We start from the raw sequence: 18,746 nt of genomic DNA on the forward strand, positions 1-18,746 counted from the left end.
ACAACTGAAGTGACTGAGCACACACACACGCATGCCCTGTGATTGAAGTCAATGTAAAACTACAGCGATACAATTCAGGCCTGGACCCTTCAAGAATAAAGTTTTGGGTCACACCACCGTGCTTCCCTGGTGGCTCAGCTGGGTAAAGAATCTGCCTACAGTGCAGGAGACCTGGGTTCGATCCCTGGGTTGGGTAGATACCCTGGAGAAGGAAAGGCTACCCACTCCAGTATTCTGGCCTGGAGAATTCCATGGACTGTATAGTCCATGGGGTGGCCAAGAGTCGAACACGACTGAGCAACGTTTATTTTCATGTTTCTTTGTATTTATGGGCTTCCCTGATAGCTCAGTTGGTAAAGAATCTGCCTTCAATGCAGGAGACTGTGGTTCAATTCCTGGTTTGGGAAGATCCCCTGGAGAAAGGAAGGGTTACCCACTCCAATATTCTTGCCTGGAGAATTCCTCAACCTCCTATACTTAGGCCACCTGATGCGAAGAGCTGACTCACTGGAAAAGACTCTGATGCTGGGAAATATTGAGGGAGGAGGAGAAGGAGGCGATGGAGGACGAGATGGTTGGATGGCATCACCAACTCAATGGACATGAGTTTGAGCAGACTCCAGGAGACAGTGAAGGACAGGGATACCTGGCATGCTGCAGTCCATGGGGTTGCAAAGAGTTGGACATGACTTAGGGACTAAACAACAACAAAGGCCCAAAGGGTAAGATACAAAGTGCGACCCATGAGAAGATCTGAGATACTCCAAAATGACTGCATGATTTGTCCAATTTATAAGGACAGAAATCTGGGTGATATGTGTGGGATAATGGAAGGAACAAAGTTGGATAAGACTGAAATTTTTAGTATGTGTACACTAAGCAGATTCTGAATGTCATCTTGCCACTTGAGGGGTTAGGAAGGGTACAGACAGTATATTTGGCTGGTTGGCTGGAACATGAACCAAATCACAGCCCACATAAATGCAGCTGGAATTCTAGGACTGCTTTGGAGTACTACAGAGAAAGGCATCTGAAGGCTTAGGGAGATTGGAATGTTAAGAGTAGACTTATCAAGAAACATCTGCTCACTCACACCAGGATGGTCCAGAGACACACCAGTCATGACAACTGTGACAAATAAATTTGTGAGGGGGCCCCCGATAATCTATGATTGTTCTTCACTGTAGGTCAGAAATTTCAGTGGGAACTGCTGCCACTGAACTGGAAAACCTAAATGCAGTGAGAGCAATTGGAACCTGGGGTGAAGTGAAGTGAAATGAAGTGAAGTGAAAGTTGCTCAGTCATGTCCGACTCTTTGTGACCCCATGGACTATACAGTCCATGGAATTCTCCAGGCCAGAATACTATAATGGGTAGCTGTTCCCTTCTCCAGGGGATCTTCCCAACCCAAGGATTGAACCCAGGTCTCTCCCATTACAGGCAGATTGTTTACCAGCGGAGCCACAAAGGAAGTTCAAACCTGGTGTGGCAGGGGCCAAATGGAGGCACTGGATTGCCAAATACAAGGTCGATGTGGTTAGCACAGTGTCAGAGTAGTAATCAGAACAGTCCAATTCACAAATAAGGGTAGAAATTTCTATAATACTGTTTTAATTCATTCTACAACTCATTAGAGTTCAAACATCTTTCAAAACAAACCTTTACCTTGCGTGTGTGTATACTAGGTCACTTCAGTTATGTCCAACCCTTTGCGACCTCATGGATTGTAGCCCACCAGGCTCTTCTGTCCATGGGACTCTCCAGGCAAGAATACTGGAGTGGGTTGCCATGCCCTCCTCCAGGGGATCTTCCCGACACAGGGATCAAATCCCTGGGTCTCTTACATCTCCTGCACTGGAAGGCTGGCTCTTTACCACTAGCACCACCTGGAAAGCCCATATCTTTATCTTGGTGTTTCATTATTTAAGAGATAACCTTCTTTGAAGCCAGCAGAGTTAGGACAGTCTAAGAAAAGCAGGACAGAAACAGTGTATGAACATTTAGCAAAAGACAGTTTTCAGATATTTAAGAAACTATGCTACACAACCATATATTTATGTGTTATATGTCTATACCTCTCTATCCTTCTAACACTATATGAGAATGGGGGGATAGCATTAAATATAACACCTGTTTTAGAGTGGTTCACCTGCTCACAGACATGCATATAAACAAATTAAGAGCAAAAAAATAAAAGAATATTGAGTATTTACTATGTCCCAGACATTGCCCTGGGCACTTTAGATGAATTAATCCATTTAATCTTCAAACCAACTCTCCTCTTATTCCCCTTAGCAGACAAGGAAACTGAGCCTTGGAGAGGTAAAATTCCAAAGTCACACAGCTAGTAAGTGGCTTAGTTATTCATACAACAAGTGGCCAGGTAGAGATTTAAACTTCTTTCTCTTATGCTATCCTACTGCCAAATAGAAAAAAAAATACATGTCTTTAATATATATTACATAGGGATGAACCAAACCTTCTGTGCTGTCAAAAAGATTCACAGAGACCTGTGAGTTTGGCTAGTTGATCATGACTTCCATAGGAAACAAATAGGTGGGCAATTTACTAAAATCTTACTTGATCTGTAGAAGGAAAAGAGTTCTAGGTCAAGTGAAAAGAAGTCTAACTTGAAACATCCAAACACAGAATCCCAGCTCCTCAATCAACTCTCAGACTTGAGTCAGTTTATACACCGAGAATGAACACTTCTGAATGAAGGGGAGGCTGGGTCCCTGGAGGAATGAACCCATGACACTGCCAAAAATTTACACCACTAATATTTCTCCCAACTTTTCCTAAAAGGACCTATAGCCCTTTACCAGGGTACCTCTGCATTGGGGAAAAAGCAATGAGGCTTTCCAGATATTACCAGATAGGACACTGGCTCTGATCTGACACTAATTCCAAAAGATCCAAAACATTACTGTGGCTCACCAGACAGAGTTGGGGCTTATAAAAGTGAAGTGATCAATGGAGTTTTAGCTCAGGTCAATCACACACAGTGAGCTCAGTGGATCACTAAACCCATCTCGTGGTTATTTCTCTGGTATAGGAATGCATAATTAGAATACTCAGCAACTGGCAGTGTCCTCATATTGGTCTCCTGACCTATGGAGTGAAGCCTCTTATGGTGGAAAATGCCAAGTGGAAGCCACTAGAACTGTCTCCATCTAGGAAAACAGTAAACCAAAAGCAGTACTGCTTTCCTGAGGGATTGCTGAGGTTGGTGTTACCATCAAGGACTTGATGGAGAAGGCAATGGCACCCCACTCCAGTACTCTTGCCTGGAGAATCCCAGGGATGGGGGAGCCTGGTGGGCTGCTGTCTATGGGGTCGCACAGAGGTGGACATGACTGAAGCGACTTAGCAGCAGCAGCAAGGACTTGAAAGATGCAAGGATGGTGATTCCACTACATTCAACATGCCTATTTGGCCTGTGCAGAAGACAGATGGATCTTGGAGAAGGACAGTGGATTATCATGAACTTAACCAGGTAGTGTCTCCAACAGCAGCTGCTATACTAGATACAGTTTTGTTGCTTGACCAAATGAACACATCCTTTGATACTCGGCATGTATATATTTATCTGGCAAATGCCTTTCTTAAAAACAGTACTGTTAGTAAAGACCAGCAAAAGCAGTTTTCTTTCCATTGGGAAGGCCAGCTATATACCTGCACTGTCCTGCCTCAGAGGTAGATCAACTCTCCAGTCCTATGTCATAATTTAACCTGCAGGGTTCTTGGGCAATTTTCCCTTCCACAAGACATCACATCACATGTCTATGTGCTCAGTAGCTTCAGTCATGTCCAACTCTTTGAGACCCCATGGACTACAGCCTGCCAAGCTCCTCTGTCCATGGGATTCTCCAGGTAAGAATACTGGAGTGGGTTGCCATGACCTCCTCCAGGGGTCTTCCCAACCCAGGGATCGAAACCATGTCCCTTAGATCTCCTGCACTAGCAGGCAGGTTCTTCACCACCTAGGAACCCCACACTGGTCCATTACATGGATATTATGCTTATTAGACCTAGTGGATAAGAGTGAGAAACTACTCTAGACTTATGGATAAGACATCTGTGTGTCAGGAGACAGGAAATGAATCTGAAAATAAATTTAGGGGCCTTCTATCTCAGTGAGATTTCTAGGGGTTCAGTGGTGGGGGGCTTGTTGAGATACTCCTTCTAACCTCTTGAAGAATAAGTTTTGCATCTGGCTCTTCCATAAGCAAAAAGAGGGCCAACACCTAGGGCCTCTTTGGACATCAGAGGCAACACAGTCCTCATCTGGATGAGCTACTCTGGCCTATTTACCAGGTGATTCAAAAAGCTGCCATTTTGAGTGGAGATCAGAATAGGAGAAGGCCCTGTGTGACACGTCCAGACCGCCATACAAGCCACCCTGCCACTTGGGTCACATGACCCATCAGATCCATTGGTGCTTGAAGTGTCAGTGACACAGGGATGGAGGCTTTGGCAGTTCCCCTGAGACGAATCACAGCACAGGTCCTAGGATTCTGGAGCTAAGCTCTGCCATCCTCTGCTCTCCTTCTGAGAAACAACTTTTGGTTTGCTACAATGTCTCAATTTACTCACAGAATTTAAGCATTTTAGTTAGTGGAGGAAAATAAAACTTAACAAGGATTCCCTCAGTAATGGTGAGTGAACACAGAAGAAGCCAGCACTGACATAGAAAATGTGGCAAATGGTAGACCTGCCTTCCAGTGCTGCTTGTAAGGGGCCCAAGTTCTTCTGACGGAGGCTCAGCCTGTGGATGGTGTGAGGCCAGGAGCCACCCTTGCAGCACTGAGACTGGGTCTTCCCAGAGGTGAATTGCTTGAGAATGTGCCCAAAGTGGGCAGTAAACTCCATGTAATCTAAATATTGTTGTTTAGTTCCTAAATCATGTCTGACTCTTTGCGCCCATGGACTGTAGCCCACCAGGCTCCTTTATCCGTGGAATTTCCCTGGCAAGAACACTGGAGTGGGTTTGCCATTTCCTACTCTAGGGGATCTTCCCCACCCAGGGATCGAGTCTGCATCTCCTGCTTGGCAGGCAGATTCTTTACAACTGAGCCACCAGGGCTTGCTGTAAGGCTAAATAAAAGGAAGTGAAAGTGTTAGTCGCTCAGTTGGGTCTGGCTCTTTGAGACTCCATGGACGTGACAGGTTCCTCTGTCCACAGAATTCTCCAGGCAAGAATCCTGGAGTTGGTAGCCATTCCCTTCTCCAGGGGAATCTTCCCAACCCAGGGATCGAATGCCAGTTTCCTGCATTGCAGGCAGGTTCTTTACCATCTGAGCCACCAGGGAAGACCCAAAGCTAAATCCTGGAACAAATCTGATAGTCAACAAGTATCATAAGGGAGAGCTGAAGAGAGAGTTCAAGAGAGCATGTCACTGTTAAGAGATGTGACCTCAGATCCTATGTGGTGACCTTACACCCTCAGCCCTGGGTGGTGGCCTTGCCCTCTTAGCCCTGGAAATCAACTAGGTGGCTCATCTTCTGGAAGCAAAGAGGTGACAGCTTGTCACCCTGCATCTTCCTAGTCTGTGCTCTCTGGGCCTGTGGTGGCAGTGAGAGCTCTGCTGGCTTCTGAACCATTTGGAGGGTCATTCACCGCTTTTCTTAGAAGATATTCACCGCCAAATAGCTTTACTAGCCTATTTCCTGGCTGGAGAATCCAAGAAATCCAGTCTTCCTTCCTTCCTTTTTTCCTGCCTCTGCCCTGTTCATCCCAAGCTGGCAGTGTTTCTGCTGAGATGGCTGATTGGATCTACAACTCACATGCCTAATCCTTTTAGCAACTGGTTCTCCAGCCACACACTTGGTGCCCTTTCCAGAGTACATGTCATATTTTACAATATGGATAGGCTGAAAATTCTCAAAATCTTCATGTTCTAGTTCCTTTTTACTAACAATTCCTTCTTCAAATTCTCTCTTTCCTCTATCATTTTACTATAAGCATTAAGGACAAATCAAGTCTCGCTTTTAACACTTGGCTTAGAAATTTCCTCACTTAAATATCCCAGTTCATCACTTACAAGTTCTTTCCACCCAAGAAAACAAAATTCAGCCAAATTCTTTGCCACTTTATAAGATTTACCTTTATAATAGCCAGGACATGGAAGCAACCTAGATGCCCATCAGCCGATGAATGGATAAGAAAGCTGTGGTACATATACACAATGGAGTATTACTCAGCCATTAAAAAGAATACATTTGAATCAGTTCTAATGAGGTGGATGAAACTGGAACCTATTATACAGAGTGAAGTAAGCCAGAAAGAAAAACACCAATACAATATACTAATGCGTATATATGGAATTTAGAAAGATGGTAACAATAACCCTGTGTATGAGACAGCAAAAGAGACACTGATATATAGGTCAGTCTTGTGGACTCTGTGGGAGAGGGAGAGGGTGGGGAGATTTGGGAGAATGGCATTGAAACATGTGTAATATCATGTATGAGATGAGTCGCCAGTCCAGGTTCGATGCACGATGCTGGATGCTTGGGGCTGGTGCACTGGGACGGCCCAGAGTGGGAGGGTATGGGGAGGGAGGAGGGAGGAGGGTTCAGGATGGGGAGCACGGGTATACCTGTGGCAGATTCATTTCGATGTTGGGCAAAACTAATACAATATTGTTAAAGTTTAAAAATAAAATTAAAAAAAAAAGATTTACCTTTATACCAATTTCCAACAACATATGCCTATCTTCCATCTGGCAGTGTGTGTGTGTTCACTTGTATCCGAATCTTTGTGACCCCATGGACTGTACCATCTGAGATCTCACCAAAACCACCTTTAACATTCCTACTTCTACCACAAGTTTCTTTGAGGCAATCTAGACTAGACTTTTTCTATCAAGCCCCTACAAATCTTTTCAGCCTCTACTTGCTGCCCAATTCAAAGCCATTTCCATGTTTTTTTTAGGTGTTTCTCATAATATCACTCCACTCCCCAGTACAGAAAGTTGCAGTTTCCTAGGGCTGTTGTAACAAAGTACCACAAACTGGGTGGCTCAGAACAACAGGAATTTCTTGTCTTGCGGTTCTGGGGACCAGAAGTCCAAAATCAAGATGTCAGCCAGGTCATGTTCTTGTTGAAGGTGCTAGGGAGGGATGTGTTCCATGCGCCTCTCCTGGTTTCTGGTGGCCTCAGGCACCTCCTGTCCTATAGATGCATCCCTCCAATCACATGGTCATCTTTTCCTTGTGTGCCTCCGCACGGTCCCTCGAGTGTTTGTGCTTGTCTGTGTCTACACTTCTCTTTTTCATAAGAATGCCAGTCATATTGGTTTAGGGCCCAACTAATGACATTGTTTTAGCTTGATTACTTCTGGGAAGATCCTATTTCTAAATAAGGTCACAGTCAAAGACAGTGCAGTTTAAGACATTAACATATTTTCTTGGACGGACAAAACTTTACCCATACAGGTTCCTCACAGATTCACATTCTGACAGGGCTTACCCAGTGAAAGGAGGTGGCTGTAGTTTTCCAACATCACATCTTGGTACAGGCGCCTCTGAGCAGAGTCCAGATGCTGCCACTCCTCCCTGCTGAAGTCCACAGTCACGTCCTCAAAGGACACTGACACCTGTAAACAAACACCAAGGACACTGTCACCTCTAAACACAATCCCATTCAGGGTGACCGGGTCAGCATGGGAGGATAGGGGAAAGATAGAAAAATGCTTTTAGGATTTTTACCATAATACCCCATAGGCTATGCCTTTTAAATACCTACTTACACGTAATGTATAGAATAAAAATATGTACTTATAAATTTCTGCCATTCATTGTATATGTCTTTCATTTTAAAAAATTAATTTTCATTAGTTTTCTATAGTAGTATATAACTACTTATACATAGTAGTGTGTATAGCTGATTCACTTCGCTGTACAGCAGCAACTAAAACACTGCAAAGCAAATATACTCCAATAAAAATAAATAAATAAAGTAAATAAAGTGATCAAAAGGGGATTTGAAGTTTATCTTATTTAGTTCCTCATGTTAATGGGAAGTTAGTGTTTTATTGCTTTTTGAAGGAGGCATGTATGTTTGTGCTGGGTCTTTGTTCCTGTGCGTGGGCTTTCTCTAGTTGTGGCAAAGTGGGGGCTACTCTCTCGTTGTGGTGCAAGAGCTTTTCATTGCAGTGGTTTCTCTTGCTGCAGAGCACAGGCTATAGAGTGCACAGGCTTCAGTGGTTGGGGTTCACAGGCTCAGAAGTTGTGTCTCACAGGCTCTAGAGCAAGGGTTCAGTAGTTGTGGAGCACAGGGTCAGCTGAACGTGCTCCCCTGCCTTGACTAGCAAACTATTAACCACTGGACCACCAGGGAAGTCCAGCATGTACACTTTTTTCTCACTTTACATAGTTCCCTGTACTACTGCTTTCATTTAGTCTTTAAAAATATAGGCATTTTCTCTTGATGCCCTTTTGTTTGATCAATTTTAATTCCACAGTTGTCAGAAAACACACTCTGTATGATTTCAACATATGGTCTATCTAGAAGAATGTTTCAGGTGTCCCTAGAAAAGAATGTATATTCAGCTACTGATAGGTTCAGTGTTCTCTAATATTTAAATCAACTTGATTGAGTGTTGTTTAAATTCTATATCACTTTACTCATTTGTCTTCTACTTCTTCAACCAATTATTTGTTAACTTTTTTGTTAAAAACTGAAACAGAGATGTTAAAAGTTTATATGGCTATGCAAAGGAACTAGAATACACAAAGCAAGGATTAGCATGGAAGATTTATACTATGTAATATTAAGACTTACTATAAAGCTACAATAATTCAGACAGAATGGTATTGATGTAAGTATAGACACATATATCAATGAAACAGAATAGAGGGTCCAGAAACAGATTTGCACACATATGGACAACTGTTTTTTGACTAAGGTGCCAAAGTGTTTCAATGCAGGAAAGGAAAGTCTTTTTTAAAAACGGTGCTGGAACAAATAGTTATAATAAGTTTTGGAGGAAAACACAAACCATGATTCACACCTCACACCATACAAAAATTAACTTACGTGTTCTCACCAATTCACAAGCACACACACAGAAAGTAATTCTGTGTGGTGATGGATGTGTTAACTAACTTGACTGTGGTATAAAAACAGACATACAGATCAATGGGACAGAAGAGAAAGTCCAGAAATAAACCCACACATTTACGGTCAATTAATTTATAAGAAAGATGCCAAGAATATAAAATGGGGGAAAGGACAGTGTCTTCAATAAATGTTTGGGAAAGCTGGACAGCCACATGCAACAAAATGAAACTGGAACACTCTCTTACACCCCCATAAAAGTTAATTAAAAATGGATTAAAGACTTAACTACAAGACCGGAGACCATACAACTTCTAGATGAAAACATAGGTGGTAAGCTCCTTGATGTAAGTCTTGGAGATGAATTTTTGGATTTGACACCAAAAGCAAATGCAACAAAAACAAAAACAAACCGTGGGAATATGCCAAACTAAAAAGTTTATGCACAGCAAATGAAACCTTTCGCAAAATGACAAGACACCTTACTGACTGGGAAAAATATTTGCAAAGCCTATGTCTGATAAGGGGTTAATATCCAGAATATGTGGGGCTTCCCTGGTGACTCAGATAGTAAAGAATCTGCCCGCAATGCAGGAGACCCAGGTTTGATATCTGGGTTGGGAAAATCTCCTAGAGAAGGAAACGGCTACCCACTCCAGTATTCTTGCCTGGAGAATTCCATGGACAGAGAAGACTGGTGGACTACAGTCAATGGGGTTGCAAAGAGTGGGGACATGACTGAGTGACTAACACAACAACAACAACATCCAAAATATGTAAAGAAATCATACAACTCTACAGCAAAAAAAAAAAAAAACCACGATTAAAAAGCAGTAGAGGATCCGAATAGACATTTCTGTAAAGAAGACACACAAATGGCCAACAGGAGGTACATGTAAAGATGCTCAACATCACTAATTATCAGGAAATGCAAATCAAAACCACAGTGAGCTATCACCTCACACCTGTTAGAATGGCTATTATGAAGACAATAAATATCAAGTGTTAATGAGAATATAGAAAAAAACGGAACTCATGCACTGTCAGCAGAAATGTAAAATTAGGCTTACTGGGTGGTGCCTGCAATGTGGGAGACCTGAGTTTGATCCCTGGGTCAGGAAGATCCCTTGGAGGAGGAAATGGCAACGCACTCCAGTATTCTTGCCTGGAGAATCCTCATGGACAGAGGAGCGTGGTGGGCTACAGTACAGTCCACAGGGTTGCAAAGAGTTAGACACAACTGAGCAACTTTCACTTTCATTATGCAAAACAATACAAAACTTCCTCAAAGATTAAAAATAGAACCACCATATGATCCAGCACTTCTACTTCTGTGTATCTACCTAAGAAATGAATACATTCATTTAAAAAGATATATGCACTCTCCTGTTCATTGCAGTATTTTTTTTTAAAGATTGGATTTTATTTATTTTGGTTATGTTGGGTCTTAGTTGCAGCATGTGGATCTTTGGTGCATCATTCAGGATCTTCCTCAAGGCATTTGGGCTCAGTAGTTGTGGTGCATGGGCTCTCTAGTTGTGGCAAATGGGCTTAGTTGCTCTGCAGCATGTGGGATATTAGTTTCCCAACCAGGGATCAAACCTGCATCCCCTGAATTGCAAGGAAGATTATTTACCACTGGACCACTAGGGAAGTCCCTACAGTATTATTTACAATAGCTAAGATATAAAATCAACCTAAGCATCCATAAATGAAGAAATGGATAAAGAAAACAATGGAATATTATTTAGCCATAAAAGAAGGAAATCTTTTCATTTGCAACAACATGGATGTACCCTGAGAGCATTATGCTAAGTGAAATAAGTCTGTTCAGTCGCTACGTCATGTCCGACTCTTTTCCACCCCATGGACTGCAGCATGCCGGGCCTCCCTGTCCTTCACTATCTCCCAGAGTCTGCTCAAACTCATGTTGAGTCAGTGATGCCATCCAGTCATCTCATCCTCTGTCACCCCCTTCTCCTTTTGTCTTTAATCTTTCCCAGCATCATGGTCTTTTCCAATGAGTCAGCTCTTCGCATCAGATGTCCAAAGTATTGGAGCTTCAACCTCAGTATTGGAACTTCAGCATCAGTCCTTCAGTGAATATTTAGGGTTGATTTCTTTTAGGATGGGGCTTCCCTGGTGGCTCGCATGGTTAAGCATCTGCCTGCAATGTGGGAGACCCAGGTTTGATCCCTGGGTTGGGAAGATCCCCTGGAAAAGGAAATGGCAATCCACTCTAGCACTCTTGCCTGGAAAATCCCATGGACAGAGGACCCTGATAGGCTACAGTCCACGGGGTCGCAAACAGTCGGACATGACTGAGCGACTTCACTTTCACTTAGGATTGACAGGTTTGATATCCTTGCAGTTCAAGGGACTCTCAAAGAGTCTTCTCCAGCGCCACAATTTGAAAGCATCAATTCTTCGGCACTCAGCTTTCTTTATGGTTCAATTCTCATTTCCATACATGACTACTGGGAAAATCATAGTCTTGTCTCTATGTACCTGATATAGGTGGTCCACTGGAGGAGGCAATGGAAAACTAGTCCAGTATTCTTCCTATGAGAACCCAATGAACAGTACAAAGAGGCAAAAAGATGCGACCCTGGAAGATGAGACCCCCCAAATCCATAGCCCCCTTTGCTACTGGGGAAGACTGGAGAAACAGCTCCAGAAAGAATGAAGAGGCAGGCTGTGGATGTATCTGGTGGTGAAAGTAAAGAATGATGCTATAACAATATTGCATAGGAACCTGGAATGTTAGGTCCCTGAATCAAGGTAAACTGGAAGTGGTTAAACAGGAGATGGCAAGAGTGAACATCGATATTTTAGGAATCAGGGAACTAAGATGGATCAGAATGGAAGAATTTAATTCAGATAATCATGACATCTACTACTGTAGGCAAGAATCCCTTAGAAGAAATGGAGTAGCCCTCATAGTTAACAAGAGTTTGAAATGCAGTACTTGGGTACAATTTCAAAAACAACAGAAAGATCTCAGTTCGTTTGCAGGGCAAATGATTCAATCCAAGTCTATGCCCCAAACACTAATGCTGAAGAAGCTGAATGGTTCTATGAAGCCCTACAAGACCTTCTAGAACTAAAACCAAAAAAAAAATATGTCTTTTTTCATCACAGGGGGTTGGAATGCAAACGTAGGAAGTCAAGAGATACCTGGAGTAACAGGCAAATTTGGCTTTGGAGTACTGTCAGGAGCCGTGTTAGGCATTACTGACAAAATGGAGGCACGGCCCCAACCCCCTCTCCTCATTCCGCAGGCACGGTCCCGGGATGAAGGAGTTAGGTTTTGTGATTCTGACTTGCTCTTTCCTTTCTTCAGTTGAGTTGGCTGGAAAGAATGTTAAGGTGCTTATTGTTCTTGAGAGAAGCATGAGAAAGCACAAAGCCTTCTGCAGTTGTGCCCAGAAAATAATCTATAAAGTAACCATTGACATTTGTTCAAGGATTTTTATAAAGCATGTTCCAGGATGAGCACGTAGGCCACAGCTTGAGGCCACGGGAAGGATTGTTATCTGAGACCTGTTTGTGAGGAGAATGTTTATGGCAAAGGAAGTTTGCTGAACTTAGGGTTTAGGAATCATTAAGAATAGCTAGAAGCCTTTTTAGGAGATAGTGAGCTTAAGATACTAGGGGCAAACAGGATTTAGAAAGATAAGAAATAAACTGAGGAATGTGGCCTGAGTTACAATGTAATCACAAGTAAACACGATTCTGAGCTAATCGTTGAAGCAGGAACTCTGTTTGAAGGGCAACAATGAGACAATAATCTGGGTGAGGGGGAACTGAAAATGTCAAACCTCTGACCAATGCTTTTGTCAAAGTATAAAAGAAGACCTGATGCTTGAAATAAACATGTAGTCCCCGAACCTCGAGTCAGAGGCTACATCAGAGGCTACATCATTCTTTGCCGACAACATTCTTTGCCGACAACATTCTTTGCCAACACCGCTCATCCCTTCAGGCTGATTCCCTGGCTGCTGGAGCTGGACTCCAGCAGAGTACAAAATGAAGCAGGACAAAGGCTATCAGAGTTTTCTCAAGAGAACACACTGGTCATGGCAAACACTCTCTTCCAGCAACACAAGAGAAGACTCTACACATGGACATCACCAGATGGTCAATACTGAAATCAGATTGATTATATTCTTTGCAGCAAAAAATGGAGAAGCTCTATATAGTCCACAAAAACAAGACCTGGAGCTGACTGTGGCTCACATCATCAGCTCCTTATTGCAAAATTCAGGCTTAAACTGAAGAAAGTAGGGAAAACCATTAGGCCATTCAGGTATGACCTAAGTCAAATCCCTTATACAGTGGAGGTGATAAATAGATTCAAGGGATTAGACTTGGCAGACAGAGTGTCTGAAGAACAATAGACAGAGGTTTGTAACACTGTACAGGAGACAGTGGCCAAATGTGAACATGAACATGAAGTCGCTCAGTCGTGTCCGACTCTTTGCGACCCCATGGACTGTAGCCTACCAGGCTCCTCTGTCCATGGGATTTTCCAGGCAATAGTACTGGAGTGGATTGCCATTTCCTTCTCCAAGGGATCTTCCCAACCCAGGGATCGAACCCGGGTCTCCCGCATCGTAGACAGACGCTTTACTGTCTGAGCCAACAGGGAAGTCAGTGACCAAAACTATCCCAAAGGGAAAAAAAAAATGCAAGAAGGCAAAGTGTTTGTCTAAGGAGACTTTACAAATAGTTGAGGAGATAAGAAAAGCAAAAGGCAAGGGAGAAAGGGAAAGATATACTCAACTGAATGCAGAGTTCCCAAGGAGAGATAAGAGGGGTTTCTTAAGTGAAAAATGCAAAGAAATAGAGGAAAACAATAGAATGGAAAAGACTAGATATCTCTTCAAGAAGATTGGAGATATCAAGGGAACATTTCATGCAAGGATGAGCATGATAAAGGACAAAAACAGTAAGGACCTAACAGAAGCAGAAGACATTCACAAGAGGTGGCAAGAATACATAGAAGAACTATACAAAAAAGGTCTTAATGACCCTGATAACCATGATCGTGTGGTCACTCACCTAGAGTCAGACATCCTGGAGTGTGAAGTCAAGTGGGCCTTAGAAAGCACTGCCATGAACAAAGCTAGTGGAGGTGATGGAATTCCAGCTGAGCTATTTCAAATCCTAAAAGATGATGCTGTGAAAGTGCTGCACTCAGTATGCCAGCAAATTTGGAAAACTCAGCAGTGGCCACAGGACTGGAAAAGTAGGGCAATCCCAAAGAAGCGCAGTGCCAAAGAATGTTCAAACTACCATACAGTTGCACTCATTTCACATGCTAGCAAGATAATGCTCAAAATTCTTCAGGCCAGGCTTTAGCAGTATGTGAACCTAGAACTTCCAGTTGCACAAGCTAGTCTTAGAAAAGGCAGAGGAACCAGATATCAAATTGCCAACATTCACTGGCTCATAGAGAAAGCAAGAGAATTCCAGAAAAACATATACTTCTGCTTCATTGACTACACTAAAGCCTTTGACTGTGTGAATGACAATAAACTGTGGAAAATTCTTAAAGAGATGGGAATACCAGATCACCTCACTTGTCTCCTGAGAAACCTGTATGCAGGCTAGGCAGCAACAGTTAGAACTGGACATGGAACAACAGACTGATTCAAAATTGGGAAAGGAGTACAAGGCTGTATATCATCAAAAGTTTGTTAACTTTTGACTTCTTCACCTTTTGTCCACCACCCACTCTTGCCTCTGGCAACCACCAACTGTTCTCTGTATCTCTGAGCTCTGTTTGTCTTTGGTTTTTCTTAGTTCCACATAAAGTGAGATCATATGGAATTTTCTTTCTCTGCCTGACTTATTTCAAAAGAATCAATTCTTCAGCGTTCAGCCTTCTTTATGGTCCAACTCTCACATGTGTACATGACTACTGGAAAAACCATAGCTTTGACTATATGGACCTCTGTTGGGAAAGCAATGTCTCTGCTTTTTAATATGCTGTCTAGGTTTGTCATAGCTTTCCTTGAAAGGAGCAAGTGTCTTTTAATTTCATGGCTGCAGTCGCTGTCTACAGTGATTCTGGAAACCAAGAAAATAAAGTCTGCCACTGTTTCCCCATCTATTTGCCATGAAGTGATGGGATGCCATGATCCTAGTTTTCTGCAAGTTGAGCTTTAAGCCAATTTTTTCACTCTTCTCTTTTACTTTCATCAAAAGGCTCTTTAGTTCTTCTTCACTTTCTGCCATAAGGGTAGTGTCATCTGCATATCTGAGGTTATTGATATTTCTCCCAGCAATCTTGATTCCAGCTTCTGCTTCCTCCAGCCCAGCGTTTCTCATGATGTACTCTGCACAGAAGTTAAATAAGCAGGGTGACAATATACAGCCTTGACGTACTCCTTTTCCTATTTGGAACCAGTCTGTTGTTCCATGTCCAGTTCTAACTGTTGCTTCCTGACCTGCATACAGATTTCTCAGGAGGCAAGTCAGGTGGTTTGGTATTCCTATCTCTTGAAGAATTTTCCAAAGTTTATAGTGATCCACACAGTCAAAGGCTTTGGCATAGTCAGTAAAGCAGAAATAAATGTTTTTCTGGAACTCTCTTGCTTTTTTGATGATCCAGCAGATGATGTCAATTTGATCTCTGTTTCCTCTGCTTTTTCTAAAACCAGCTTGAACATCTGGAAGTTCATGGTTCACGTACTATTGAAGCTTGGCTTGGAGAATTTTGAGTATTACTTTACTAGCATGTGAGATGAGTGCAACTGTGTGGTAGTTTGCGCATTCTTTAGCATTGCCTTTCTTTGGGACTGGAATGAAAACTGACCTTTTCCAGTCCTGTGGCCACTACTGAGTTTTCCAAATCTGCTGGCATATTGAGTGCAGCACTTTCACAGCATCATCTTTCAGGATTTGAAATAGCTCAACTGGAATTCCATCACCTCCACTAGCTTTGTTCATAGTGATGCTTCCTAAGGCCCACTTGACTTCACATTTCAGGATGTCTAAGTTTGCTAATCAACTGACCTTAAAACAAGGAGATTGGACTGTCTGGGTGGGGGTAATGTAAAGAGTCCTTAAAAGTGTGGGAGTAAGGTAGGAGAGAAGTTTAGAGTGATGTAGCATGAGAAGAACCAACTGACTGTTGCTGGTATTAAAGATGAAGAGAATGATATCAAGGAATATGTGTGGCCTTTAAAAGCTAAGAAGAGCAGAGAAATTGATTTTTCCCTTGAGCCTTCAGAAAAGAACCCATCCGCATTTTTCTGGTGGCTCAGTAGTAAAGAATCTGCTTGCAATGCAGGAGACAAGGTTTGATCCCTGATCTGGGAAGATCCCACATGCTGCAGAGCAACTACGCCCATGTGCCACAACTACCGAGCCCATGCTCTAGAGCCTGGGAACCGCAAATACTGAGCCCATGTGCCCCATCTAAAGAAGCCCACACACCTGGAGTCTGTCCTCTGCAACAAAAGAAGCCTCCACAATGAGAAGTCCACACACTGCAACGAAGAGTAGCCCCAAGTTGCCCCAACTAGAGAAAAGGCAACACACCAACGAAGACCCAGCACAGACAAAATAAATAAAATTAAAAATAAAAAAGGAACCCATTCCTGCCAACATCTTGACTTTAGCCCAGTGAGATCCATTTAGGACTTCAGAAATACAAGATTTAAAATTTCTGTTGTTTTAAGCCACCGACTTTATAGCAGTTTGTTACAGCAGTAATAGAAAACTAACAGAGACAAATTAAGGAGATTTGAGTAAAGTCTTTGGAATCAGTAGTGGAAACGTTGACCAAATTGTATGTTCAATATATGGTCCTTCACTTTATTGCCAGTCAATGAGGAGAACACTGACTTGATGGACATGAGTTTGAGCAAGCTCAGGGAGTTGGTGATGGACAGGGAAGTGTGGCAGTATATGGGATTGCAAAAAGCTGGACCTGACTGAGTGACTGAACTGAACTGAATGAGGAGGAACTGGAAAAATGATTACATACCAAGTACCATGAAGCAGGTTTAAAGACAGCTGCCTGAACACAGTGTTATGGTTAGTCCTAATTCTTATCCAAGTGGGGGATTTCCTCACCAATCTTGTGTTCAGTCTCAAGTCCACCTTATGTGACAACTAGTACAGGCATTCCTCAGAGACACTGTGGGTATTCAAGATCACCAAAATAAAGTGAATATCGCAATAAGGTAAGACATTTTTCAGTTTCCCAGTGATTATAAAAGTTACATTTATTATAACTGTATTCATATTGTAGTCTGTTAAGTGTTCAACAGCACTGTATCTTTAAAAACAATGTAAATTAATTACTTAAAAATACTTTATTCCTAAAGGTTGTTTAGTTGGTTTCTCTTGTTTCTTGAGGTAGGCTTGTATTGCTATGAATCTCCCTCTTAGCACTGCTTTTACTGAATCCCACAGGTTTTGGATTGTCGTGTTTTCATCTTCATTTGTTTCTATGCATATTGTGATTTACTTTTTGATTTTTTCCATGATATGCTGGTTATTCAGAGGTGTGTGGTTTAGCCTCCAAATGTTTGTGTTTTTTATAGTTTTTTTTTTTTTTTCCGTAGTTAACATCTAATCTTACTGCATTGTGATCAGAAAAGATGCTTGAAATTATTTCAATTTTTTAAAATTCACCAAAGCTATATTTATGGCCCAGGATCTGATCTATCCTGGAAAATGTTCCGTGTACTCTTGAGAAAAAGGTGAATTCCATTGATTTAGGGTGAAATATCCTGTAGATATCAATTAGGTCTAACTCCATTGTATCATTTAAAGCTTGTATTTCCTTGCTAATTTTCTGCTTGGTTGATCTATGCATAGGTGTGAGTGGGGTATTAAAGTCTCCCACTGTTACTGTATTACTGTTAATTTCCCCTTTCAAACTTGCTAGCATTTGCTTATGTATTGAGGTGCTCCTATGTTGGGTGCACATATATTTATAATTGTTATTTCTTCTTCTTGGATTGATCCTTTGATCATTATGTAGTGTCCTTCTTTGTCTCTTAACATGGTTTTTATTTCAAAGTCTATTTTATCTGATATGAGTATTGCTACTCTGGCTTTCTTTTGGTCTCCATTTGCATGAAATATCTTTTTCCAGCCCCTCACTTTCAGTCTGTATGTGTCCCTTGTTTTGAGGTGGGTCTCTTGTAGACAGCATATATAAGGGTCTTGTTTTTGTATCCATTCAGCCAGTCTTTGTCTTTTGGCTGAAGTATTTAACCTACTTACATTTAAGGTAATAATTGATAAGTATGATCCCATTATCATTTACTTTGTTGTTTTGGGTTAATTTAAATAAATCTCTTCTGTGTTTCCTGTCTAGAGAAGATACTTTAGCATTTGTTGAAGAGCTGGTTTGGTGGTGCTGAATTCTCTCAGCTTTTGCTTGTCTGTAAAGCTTTTGATTTCTCCTTCATATCTGAATGAGATCCTTGCTGAGTAGAGTCATCTTGCTTGTAGGCTCTTTCATCACTTTAAGTATGTCCTGCCATTCCCTTCTGGCCTGAACAGTTTCTATTGAAAGATCATCTGTTATCCTTACAGGGATTCCCCTTGTATGTTATTGTTGCTTTTCCTCTGCTGCTTTTAATGTTTGCTCTTTGTGTTTAACTTTTGTTAGTTCGATTAATAAGGGTCTTGGGGTGTTTTGCCTTGGGTTTAT

At 42.0% G+C, this 18,746-nt stretch overlaps 1 protein-coding gene across 1 annotated transcript in view; it reads right to left on the reverse strand.

The window, feature by feature from the left end:
* Positions 1–7,513, reverse strand: part of LOC102279819 (protein SSX3) — a gene marked incomplete at its 3' end in the record, with an annotated part of 173,840 nt that extends 166,327 nt beyond the window's left edge. Inside the window, exon 1 of the mRNA XM_070366869.1 lies at positions 7,475–7,513. The remainder of the gene's footprint in view (positions 1–7,474) is intronic.
* Positions 7,514–18,746: the final 11,233 nt, after the last annotated feature.

Source organism: Bos mutus, unplaced genomic scaffold (genome assembly GCF_027580195.1).
Source record: "Bos mutus isolate GX-2022 unplaced genomic scaffold, NWIPB_WYAK_1.1 CTG227, whole genome shotgun sequence".
In the NCBI taxonomy this organism is placed as follows: Eukaryota; Metazoa; Chordata; class Mammalia; order Artiodactyla; family Bovidae; genus Bos; species Bos mutus.